The sequence below is a fragment of the Aotus nancymaae genome, unplaced genomic scaffold (genome assembly GCF_030222135.1).
Source record: "Aotus nancymaae isolate 86718 unplaced genomic scaffold, 86718_ANA_hifiasm-v0.15.2.pri h1tg000040l, whole genome shotgun sequence".
Classification (NCBI taxonomy): Eukaryota; Metazoa; Chordata; class Mammalia; order Primates; family Aotidae; genus Aotus; species Aotus nancymaae.
Window position 1 is genome coordinate 110,834,771 of NW_026988454.1, and position 12,121 is coordinate 110,846,891.

Below are 12,121 nucleotides of genomic sequence, written 5' to 3' on the forward strand. Positions count from 1 at the left end.
TAATAGATGAACAAACCAACTATGGTACATCCAAAGAACAAAATACTACTCAGGAATAAAAAGGAACCAACTATTAATGCCTGCAGTGTGGAAGCATCTCAAAGGTATTACACTTAATAAGAGAGCCTGTCTTAAAAGCTATCATACTATATGATTTCATACATAACATTCTCGAAAGGCAGAGCAATAGTGATAGAGAACAGATCAATATTTGCCACAGGTTAAAGGTAGAGGGAGATATGACAATAAAGGTAGAATAAGAGGGAGATTTTTGGGGTGATAGAACTATTTTTTATCCTGATTGTGATGGGTGGTTACACAGACACATGCCTTAAAAGTCATAGAATTGCTCAAAAAGATTGATTTTACTCTATGATAATTTAAAAAATAAAATTTAAAATGCAATGAAGTGAATTGTGTTTAAAAGCAGCATTTAATTTATGAACTATCTATTTAAAAATGTTTTATACCATTAGCACACAAGCCCATGTTTATTTTCAGAGTTCTATTACTTCTGCTTCAAAAATTAGGACTTAATGATGGGCAACAAGTTTTATTCAAAGTTTACCATTCACATACAAACTCCTTTATAAGAACAAATTCAGTGGTACCCACCTTCAAACAAATAACTCATATTTTCTTTTTTTTTTTTTTTTGTTGCTACTTTGTGGTCCACCACTCTCTAAGGTAATGAAAGTAACATTTGGCAGTAGTGAGCATTATTGAGCATTTGGTAAATAACTATGTTTATCATTTGGCTTTCCTTGGGTGGTGGGAGCTAAATTTGAGTATTTAGCACCATATGTCTTCAAGTCTCACCCATATCTACTTTTAAGACCGTGTTAGGTTTAAATGACTAATATCATTAAGGATCTGAAATAGATGTAGTTTTTTAAAAAACATTTTATGGAATCCTTACAGTTTAGCTGAATAAACACAAGAACAGAAGGAAAGTTGATTTGGGACTAAATTAACAATAGAGTTATTATTTTATGAAAATATTCTATCTTATAGGTCACAAAATATAATTGCAATAAACAATGAATGAATGACTTATATTTGATCATAAGTTTTGATAAAATTATTTAGCAGTATGATTCAAAATCCTTCACATTTGAATGTTGTTTCATGGTGACAAGGACAATAATTTTTGCAAAATAAGTATAAAATGTCTCGTAAAGTTTTCCAAACAACGCTCTTAATACTTTGGAAATCAAATCGTTCATCTTTGAAGAATCTATGATGGCAACATCATTACAGAATTTCTTGTTTTATCTGGTTGATTTATGCCATATCCTCATTAGTAAAGGCAATTTGATTTGAGTAGTCCTCTATCATCGGTCTCATTAACTTCATAAAATCTTGCATTGATCATGACTCAAGCTCAACACCAGCAAATGCTCTTTCTTCTCAAGGATTCTCTAGGGTTTTGGTTAGCTCAACACTCAGGGGCTACTTTCTGTTTTCTAACACTAGACTAGGCTAGACTCTGGGTTTTCTTCTCTAGTACATGAGGAGTTTTCTCCAAAATTTTAGTTTTTCCAAGCACCATCTGAAAAATCTCAAAGCAAAATCCCTTCCTCTACACATATCTGCTTCTTCCAAATTTCCCTGTATATTACACTCTTGACAGTCAAAATGTGGGATCACAACCTTACAGATCTACAAAAAAAGAGGGCACGTCAGAGCTCAGTGGCTACAAACCTCAAATACTAAAGTCAAGATTCTGGCAAAAGTGACCAATCATTTTGTTTTACTGGAACTCCCCAAATTTTAACACTGGAATTACTGCATCCCAGGAAACTCACCAGTTTGGGGCAAATTAGGACAGATAGTCATCCTAGACTAATCTCTAAATTTTCTAAAACTGAGCACACACACACACAAACACACACACACACACATCACACACGTATATATTTGTATATGCAGGGTTTTGCTCTGTTGCCTAGGATGGTTTTGTATTCCTGGGCTTAAGCAATATGCACACCTCAGCCTCCCAAAGTACTGGGATTATAGGCATAAGCAACTACACCCAGTCTAAACTTTTCTATATCTTTGTTCAAGTTTTACTTTCAAAATTACAGATGATCTTCTTGTCCATTGTCATAAAGCTGTTCATGGAGAAAAATGCAAATAACCAAATGAACTGACTTATATATTTATACTAAATTATGCAGTAAAAATATCTATTCTGTAACTGTAAATATATGTAAGAGAATGAAAGAAAATGAAGAAATCAAATATCTAATAGATCAATCTACCTTCCTCTTCAGATATAAGGAGAAATATGAACTGTACTAACTCTGCTCATTAGAGTAGTTTAAGGTGCTTAATCCACTGGGGTCCAATTCAGACACAAATCCACTATTCAAGAGAGCCAAGTGAGAGGTGGAGAGCATAGAAATAGGAGACTCTGAGCAGCCTAAGAACAAGCAAGTTATCAGATACGTGGGATATGAAGATATTAGAAATGGGATCCAGGTTTGATCTCATCTGAAGAGATGAGTAAGCAGAAAAAGGGGATGGGAAGGACTATGATTATGTGGTTAGGAGCAAAATCTTTTACCCTGGACAGTGTCCAATCTAAATCCCAGCTTTTCTGCACACTAGCATTGTGATTCAGAGAAGGCATTTTACCCTAATTGTCTTACCTGTAAAAGTTGTAGTAGTGCTCATTTTATAGAAATACTGTGAGGATTAAATAAACTAATTCGAATGAAGTATGTAACAGAGTGCTTAATACATAATAAGCACTTGAATGGAACTTAGGTATTAGGTATTATTATAGTATTTTCTTTCTTCATACCAACACTCTGACATCCTTATTATTCTAATTTGTAGTAAATATTTGTTGTGTTACAATTACTTATCTGAAAGTTAACAGCTGTCTTTTTTATTTGCTTAGCTTTTTATTTTTTAATCACTACCCAGCCCTAAACTCCAATAAAACTATAAAATACCTTTACTATGGTCAAACAATGAGATATATTTTATTTTTACATTATTTTGGAACATGCTTTGTAACACTGTCTTCTTCTTCCAGTTTTAAGTAGTTATTCTATAGACCTGAACAGCTATGGTTCTCAGAATGTGTCTACACTATTATCTTGGAATGATATCTTTTTTTCTTTCCTGTGTTTGACCTCTGTTTCTTGGATGTCACCTCTTCTACTTTCTTGGTTCAATCCTGTGTTTTGCATATCTCTCATCACTTTCTGAGAGTGTATGGGAAAGTCAGTTTTCTAAGAGCTCACATATTGGAAAATATATTTATTCTACACCCACACTTAGTGTATAATTTTAGTGAGTATAAAGTGTATTGGAAATCATGTTTTCCCAGGATTTTAAAGTTGTTTAAATCTTGCCTTCTACCTTTCATTGTTAAAGTTTAGAAATTGATGCTATTCTGATTCTAACTTTCTTTTCAGAAGGTTTTAAAAATCACTTCATCAATGTTTCTCTGAAGTTGATAGTGCACATATTTTTTTCTCCATTTATGATGGTGGAGACAACGGACTTTTTCAAATCAGGACACTCTAGAATTTCAGGTTTTACAAATTTTCTTGAATTATTTCTTTCATGATTTCTTTCCCTCTGTTTTCACTGTCCTCTCTTACTGGTACTTCCATTTGTTAGCTATTGAATATTCAATATAAATTATCTAATTTTATTGGCTCTTTTTTTTAAGCCCATATCTTTGTTTTCTTTCTTTGCTTTTTGTAATAATTCCTTCATTCTACCATTGAACTTTTCTATTTTTTGTATTACTTTTTTATATTTTTAATTTATGAGAACATTTTTATATTCTTAGAATGTTTCTTCCTGGCTGGGCACAGTGGCTCACGCCTGTAATCCCAGCACTTTGGGAGGCTGAGGCAGGAAGATCACCTGAGGTCAGGAGTTCGAGATCAGCCTGGCCAAGATGGTAAAACCCCTTCTCTACTAAAAATACAAAAATTAGCCAGGCATTGTGGTGGGTGTCTGTAATCCCAGCTACTCAGGAAGCTGAAGCAGGGAGAATTGCTTGAACTCAGGAGGTGGAGGTTGCAGTAAGCTGAGACTGCACCACTGCACTCCAGCCTGGGTGACAGAGCAAGGCTCCATCTCAAAAAAAAAAAAAAAGAAAGAAAAAATATGTTCCTTACTTACAGTATCCTGTCCTTGTTTTATGAAAGCAGTATCTTCTTCTCTTAGTTCTTCTAGGATACCAAGATACACACACACACACACACACAAACATAGGCACACACGTTTTTGTTTAGTTCTCTGTTTTCATATTCCATTTGTTTATTTTTGGTTTGTTTTGATAAGTTGGAGATCTGTTTTACAAAGCTGGCAATCTCTGGCTGTATATTTAGATTTTGAATGAGGCATAAAAAAGCTGATTGAAAGCCCTGTGTACATGGGTGGGTTTAGTGGGGCTCAGTGTATGTTGGATGGTCTAGAATTTGACTATTACATTAGATGTCCTACTGTATTAGTGTCTGTCAGTTTTCTCTTTTGAGCGTGATCTGTTTCTCTAAAAAAAAATACTACTGATCTTTGCCTGGGATTTGTAAGCATATCTGCTATTCGTCTAAAAGCTGAACAGGGAGAGAATACTAAGAAATTCTCAGCATCTGGGATACAGCTTTTAATTTTATCCACTTTTATGCCTAAATCCAAACTTTTTGTAATTTAACCTCAGTGGAGGAATAAACTTTCTGTCTTCTGTTGAATTGGGAAATGGATCTAAGTTTCTAAATACTTCCTTACAAACTATCAACCTATCCTCTTTATTTTCAACTAAATATTACATTTTACCTTTCAGAGATACTGGTGCCTCCAACTCCTAGATCCTTCTGGTGTTCGGCAATAGATACTGAATTAGGTGGTTTCCCCAGATAAGTTAGATTTTAGCTTTCTTTTCTTTTCTAATTCAGTTACATACATGCATCTGCTTTCTATTCGAACATTTTCTTGATATGTTTCATCTGTTGTATTCTCTTTTTCTGTCCTTTTTGTTTATGTGGGGCCTCAATTATCCTCTTCCTTTACTGTCCTCTTACTGTTCTTTCTGGAATAGTCAGAGGTAAAATTTTGTGCTCAAAAAATTATGTGCCATGTTCAACTAGACATCTTCACCATAAATATCTCATCTCTTTCGCCTCTTTCCTCGGATTCTACTGTGAGTCTTATTCTTCCCCTTTTCCCCACCACTAGCCTCTCTATTTCTAGCAAAAGCCTCCTTTTTCTATCTTCCACACTGCTTGGAAAAATGATCTTTATAAAATCAAATTCTGAACACATTAATGCCCTGTGTAAAACCCTTGAGTACACCAGTAGTGGGAACATATGAATTATTTCATGACTCTGAGTCCCTAGACGTTTTCCTCATGACTTCTTCAAGCCCTGTCCCATTCATACCGACATTCTTAATACCCTGCAAGTGAACCCTTTCAGTCCTCTACCTAGTAAATGCTTTCCTGACTTGTAAATTTCTATTCTTTTTACAAAATCCAACTCAGAAGTCACCTTCTTATAGAGCCTGTCTATAACCATCAGTGGGTCTCTGTGTCTCTATAGTGTCTTCTATAACCCTTGCTCATAGCAGCTGGATGAATAAATAGGGTTCTAATACTGTGTAATTCTGTCCCCACTGGAATCTAAGTCTATATTTCCTGCTCTGTTTAAGTGCCTGGCATAAACTAGATAGTCAAGGTATGCTGAATGGATGAGCATACCGGGCCAAGATGCTACAGATTAAAGAAAATAAATATAAATTTGTCAAAATAGCACTGGATCCACATTTATGAAAGATATTTGTCATTAATTTCTAGGAAAACTCTGTCATGCTGCTAACTTAGTTTTAGCATTAGTTTCTCATTTTACTGTTTATTTTTGGTCAGACGTGATTATTGGTTACAACAAATGAGTGATACAGTGGAGGGGGATGGAGTGCAGAGCAGCTTAGAATAATTGGAATTAAGAAGACATTGGAAAACAAGGGGCACTTGCTAGAAATGGATGATCCTATGAGTCTATGATTCTCCAATTTGGCAAAGAGAACTTGGTCACTGGTTTTGCTGCCTCAAAATCCCCGTTACCCCTGTTGTAGTAGAAAAAATGTCTCTACATCAGGAAACTACACTGGTTAGCTTTGTTATCAATTTTCTTGAGATTTCCAAATGGGTGTTTTTTTTTTTATTGTCAAAAGAAGAATGGATGAGTCCATTTGTCTTTGTGAATCTTTTGTTTTATATTACATCCCTAGATGCTCTTCAAAGGCAAGTAATAGAATTTTCAGTATTGTTGCCTGATCTTAGATAAAGAGAAAGTTAACATCTACTTTGCTGCTTGTTTTACTTGACGTCTCCCCCTCTTTTTTGCTGTTGGGTTAAAACGCCTTCCTTTTTCAGAGCTGGGAGGTTGGGGAGGCTTTGCTTTGAAATAAAGAGAGTAGAGGAGCAGGCCATGGTGCTTTTGTATTTCCCCCTATGTATCACTTATTAAACTCCTGTTGCCCTGACCATTGTTGCTTCCTACTGAAGTCTGGTTTATTTACTTGAAAATCTGATTTGTTTCATTTTATTACTGTGTTTGCGAAGTAACTGATATCAGATTCGGAGGGAAAGAACTGCCATTTACCAGCAGGCTGTGATGGCTTTGCCTCGGTCTGCAGGCCTGATTTTGAGGCCTCGTCTGCCCTGGGGCTCCCACAGAAATAAGATTACTGGCAATAACTGCTTCAACTGCTTTGAATAACAGACACAACTCAGAGAGCATAAAATTAGCATAAACACAGCACTAGTGTGTTCCCTCAGCGGATATGAGACAGGCAGGCTATGGAAAATTGACTGAAATGGGGTCAGACAATGTAGAAATCTGAAACAGAAAATACTGCCTAAGAGATATGAGGTATTACCACCTCTTTCGTTTTCTTTTATCTCTCTCTCTGTCTCTCTCTGTCTCTGTGTGTGTGTGTGTGTGTGTTCATGCAGTTTTAATAATAAAATGTTAGAACTGATGAAAATTAAAGATGCAAAATCACTACCTCCCTAAAATGCTTGCATTATCTTTCTAGACAAATTATTATTAATCATTTCTCAGCTTTTTAATCCTGAGGGTAGAAAAATAAACACATTTTTACAGTTATTTTAAATTGATTTTTCTTTTTAGGAAGATATTAGTTTGAGGATAGAGAGTTTGCTTCAGAAAGAAGGTAAACAGCTGAAATAGTACAGAATTGTAGCTTGAAACAATTCCTCCCATATCTATTTATCAAATATTAAAATGGAATATGCTGCCGACAAATGCAATAAAGTCTAACATTACAGGGAAAGGAGTGACGCTGTGCATCTCAACAGGCAGATGGAAGCTATGATTTTGCTGTTTTAATAATATGTTGTCACATATGGAATACAATTTTCAATACAGCTGCATATAGATGGGTCCCCTTGCTTATTTATTTATTTTTGGTGTGATGTTGGCAAAGGTCCAACCATTCCAGAAAATGAAATTGATTTCAGGATTTAGCATTTTCTGGTCTTATCCTGATCTGATATAATATCAAAGGTTGATAACTCAGCACTTTAAATTTAGACTATGGAGAAAGAATGTAGATGTTTAGTAACATTTCTGTGTCATGAATAGCATTAGGTCCCTTTATCATTATCTGTATGCATTCTCTCACATATTTTCACATTTATAAGTATTTAGTTAATGCTAGTCTTCTCCATTAATCCTTTAATTCCATAAAGCCAGGAGCCCTTGTTTGATAGTATTTATTACTGCAACCTTAGTGCCCAGCACTGTGTCTGGTGTTTACTGGCACTCAACAAATATTTACTGATTGTGTGAATAAGTATGACTGAGTAACAAGGGGATATAATACTGTGAGGGCTGTTAAATTTTAAACAATAATTGTTATAGTATTGCTATCAAAATTCTGATTTAAAATGAATCTAGCAGGCTCATTGTCTTTGGGTTCTATAAAAAATGTCTTTAAAATTTATAAAAAGTAAAGTATAGATTAACTGACACTATGTTTCTGTAAACACTAGTGATAAAAATCTATCTCCCAGAGTGAATCCAAGAGACTCCAATATTATGAAGAGAAACTGACATGTAGCATTATTTCATTTAATATGCTCATGACAGGTAGTAAGTTTAGATTGTCAGGTGTATGCTTACATATTATATTGACATCAAATACTTGCAGAGTGCCAGACATCATTTCACTCTGTGTTGTAAAGATCTTAGTGAGTTACTTGTTTTTACATCTGTAAGTGTTCAGACACTCACTCTGCAGTTGAATGGACAACATGTACCTTTGTTTTTTCTTTGTCTAATTTTAGTATTTGGTTAACCTTGAGGAATAACTCACTTTGTCATTTTCCAAACATATTTCAATGACAAGGGGCCAACTTCTCCTCTTTCTCTGATCTAATAACAATTATGATATAAATTACATATTTTCAATCCCATTACTGGGTATATGCCCACAGAAAAATTGGAAACTTACATTATATATTACTTATCTTTACCGCTTGCCCCCTAGGTCAATTGTAAGTCTCAAAGTGCAGGTACTATGTTTCCTGGCACTGTATTTTCAAATCCTTGTGTGAGGTGGAACATATCTGAAGAGTATACAGAATAGGCAGTATCCTAATTGAATTCAGCTTCCACTTATGTATATATTAAAGCAATTGCAACAAAAACAAAAATTGACAAGTGGGACGTAATTAAACCAAAAAGCTTCAGTGCAGCAAAAGAAAATATAATAGAGTGAACAAAAAACCTACAAAATGGGAGAAAATATTCACAACCTATACACCAGCAAATGTCTAATATCCAGAATTTATAAGGAATTTAAACAAATCAAGAAGCGAAAAACAAATAACTCCATTAAAAAATGGACAAAGGACATGAACAGAAACTTATCAAAAGAAGGTATACAAGTGGCCAACATACATATGAAAAATGCTCATCATCACCAAGCGTAAGAGAAATACAAATGAAAACTACAAAGAGATACCATCTCACACCAGTCAGAATGGCTACTATTGAAAAGTCAAAAAACAACAGATGTTGGTGATGCTGCAAAGAAAAGAGAAAGCTTAGGACGGGTGTGGTGGCTCATACATTTAATCCCAGCACTTTGGGAGACCAAGGCAGGCGGATCACAAGGTCAAGAGATTGAGACCATCCTGGCCAATATGATGAAACCCAATCTCTTCTAAAAATACAAAAATTAGCTGGGCATGGTGGTGCACACCTGTAGTCCAAGCTACTCAGGAGGCTGAGGCAGGAGAATCACTTGAACCCAGGAGGCAGAGGGAAAGTTTATACAGTGTGAGTGTGAATGCAAATTAATTCAGCCACTGTGGAAAGCAGTTTAGAGATTTCTCAAAGAAATTAAAACAGAGCTACCATTCAACCAATCAATCCCATTACTGGGTATATACCCATAGGAAAATAGATTATTCTACCAAAAAGACACATGCACTACTGTGTTCATCACAGCACTATTCACAGTAGCAAAGACATGGAATCAAAGTTGGTGCTCATCAGTAGTGGACTGGATAAAGAAAATGTGGTATATAAACACCACGGAATACTGCACAGCCATAACAAATGAACTCATGTTTTTTTACAGCAACATTCAGGCAGATGGAGGTCATTATCCTCAGTGAATTAATGCAGGAATCGAAAACCAAATACTATATATTCTCACTTATAAGTGAGAGCTAAACATTGATCACATATAAACATAAATATGGGAACAACAGACACCATAGAGTACTGGTATGGGAGAGGAGTGCAGGTTGAAAAACTACCTATGGGGTACTGTGCTCACTACCTGGGTGGCGGAATCCATTCTTCAAGCTTTGGAATCACACAGTACACACATGTGACAAACCTGCACATGTACCACCTGTATCTAAAATAAAAGATAGAATTTACATAAGAAAATAAGTAAATAAATAAATAAAACACATGCACACAGAAATTCTGGAAACTGGATGCCATATCAAGAATCCTCCTATGCACGTATTTGATCTCAAATCATTTTCCTAAAGAATTATTTTCACCAAGGAGTGTTTCCAGCTAAGAAGAACTTAAACCATTGGGCAGAGTCACATCTGTGTGTGTATAGTAAAAGTGATTGGGCGAGTCAGATTCTGTGGCTGAATTAGTTGTGTTTTAATACAGTGAGAATGGTTCACATCTTTGGGCTGCCTTCTTTGTTCTTCATTCATCATGTACAATTTTCCCTAAAATCTTTCCAAGATGGGGCCCTGTCAGTCATATTTGTGTAAGTTATCCTGACCCTGCACATAGTTGATTAGATCAGCTGGGTTAAACAGATTCTTCCTCTAGTAAAGTTCATCTTGGATCTATGAAATTCTAGTTTAGTCTTTACTGTTAGCATAAACTGAGGTAAGATAAACAGAAAATATGTGAGCAGCTGTCTTTCTCTAGTGACTAGAGTACAAAGAGTGTTCATCTGCAAGAAAGAAAGGGCAAGTGGATGTCATATTAGTTAAGAATTGGATAGACTGCATGAAACAGAAACCCAGCTACTGTGGCATACCTTTTAAAATTTTTCCATATGATAAGAAATGCAGAGATAGATAGTACTGGGCTCATGAAACAGCCACACCACTTTTAGTTTTCTGTTCCACTGTTCCTGACATGTAGTTCTCAACCTCTTGGCTACAAAATAGTTACCTCATCCCCCAACATGGTACCTATATTCTGAAAAGACAGGGAGAAAGTCTACACCTCCATTAACAGCTTTCTAAAGTAGCCACCTACAACTTCTGCTTCTGCTTACGTCTCATTAGCCTAGACAATGTCACTATGTCAATATCTAGTCGCGAAGGTATCTGGGTAACTAAAACTTTAAGCTAAATATATCACTCTGGACAAAAGTGAAGTTCTCTTAGTAATGAAGAAAAGGAGAGTATACTGAGAATAGACATTGTATGAGCAACCACCAGTGTAGAGTGGATACTAGTTAAACAAAAATAGACTTGGGATTGGGTAATCTAAAGAGAAGAGGAATAGGAGAGTGCCTGCCTGTTTCCACAGTTTTCTGTTTTCTGTTGTTTTCTGCTCCAGTTCTTTATCAAGTCTGGCTACTATTGTGCTCGTAAACCATGAGTGTCCCTATAGAAAATCACTTTTTTCCCTCTTGTTTACTCTAGATAAAGTTACTTTATACTATTTGGGGGAAGAAAAGGTCTTATTAAGAAAATGGTCCTATAAGTGGATAAGAAAGAAAGATTGGTCTACTAGTGAAGTATTTTTTAATAGTTTTTTAAATGTTCTTTTAGAGTAGTTTTATGTTCACAACAAAATTGTGCAGAAGGTACATAGATTTCCATATACCACCTGCACCCACACATGCACAGCTTCTTCCACTATCAAATCCCTGCACCAGAGTGGTATTAAGTTGGTGCAAAAGTAATTGCAGTTTTTGCCATTGCTTTGATTTGTTACAATTGATGAACCTACACTGACACATAATAAACACTCAAAGTACATGGTTCATGTTAAGGTTCACTCTTAGAATTGTGCATTCTATAGTTTTGGACAAATTCATAATGACATGAATCTACCATTATAGTATCATGCAGAGTATTTTCATTGCTCTAAAATTCCTCTGTGTTCCACCAATTTATCCCTCTCTCATCACAAACTCTGACAAACACTGATTTTTTTGTACTGTCTCTATAGTTTTGTCTTTTCCAGAATGCCAAATAATTGGAATTATATTGTATGTAGACTTTACAGACTGGCCTCTTTCACTTAGTAGTATGGATCTAAGTTTTTTTCCTGTCTTTTCATGTCCTGATAGCTCTTTTCTATTTAGAGTTGAATAATGCTCCATTGCCTGGATGTACCACAGTTTATTCAACCACTTATCTACTGAAGTATATCTTGATTGCTTTGAAGTTTGGGCAATCATGAATAAAGCTGCTATAAACATTTGTGTGCAGGTTTTTGTGTGGACATACATTTTTAACTCATTTAGGTAATTTATAAGGAGTGCAATTGGTAGATCATAGTCTCATTTCTACATGTCAAATTTTAAACAGAAGTTTTGTAAGGGCCAGGACTGCACCTATGT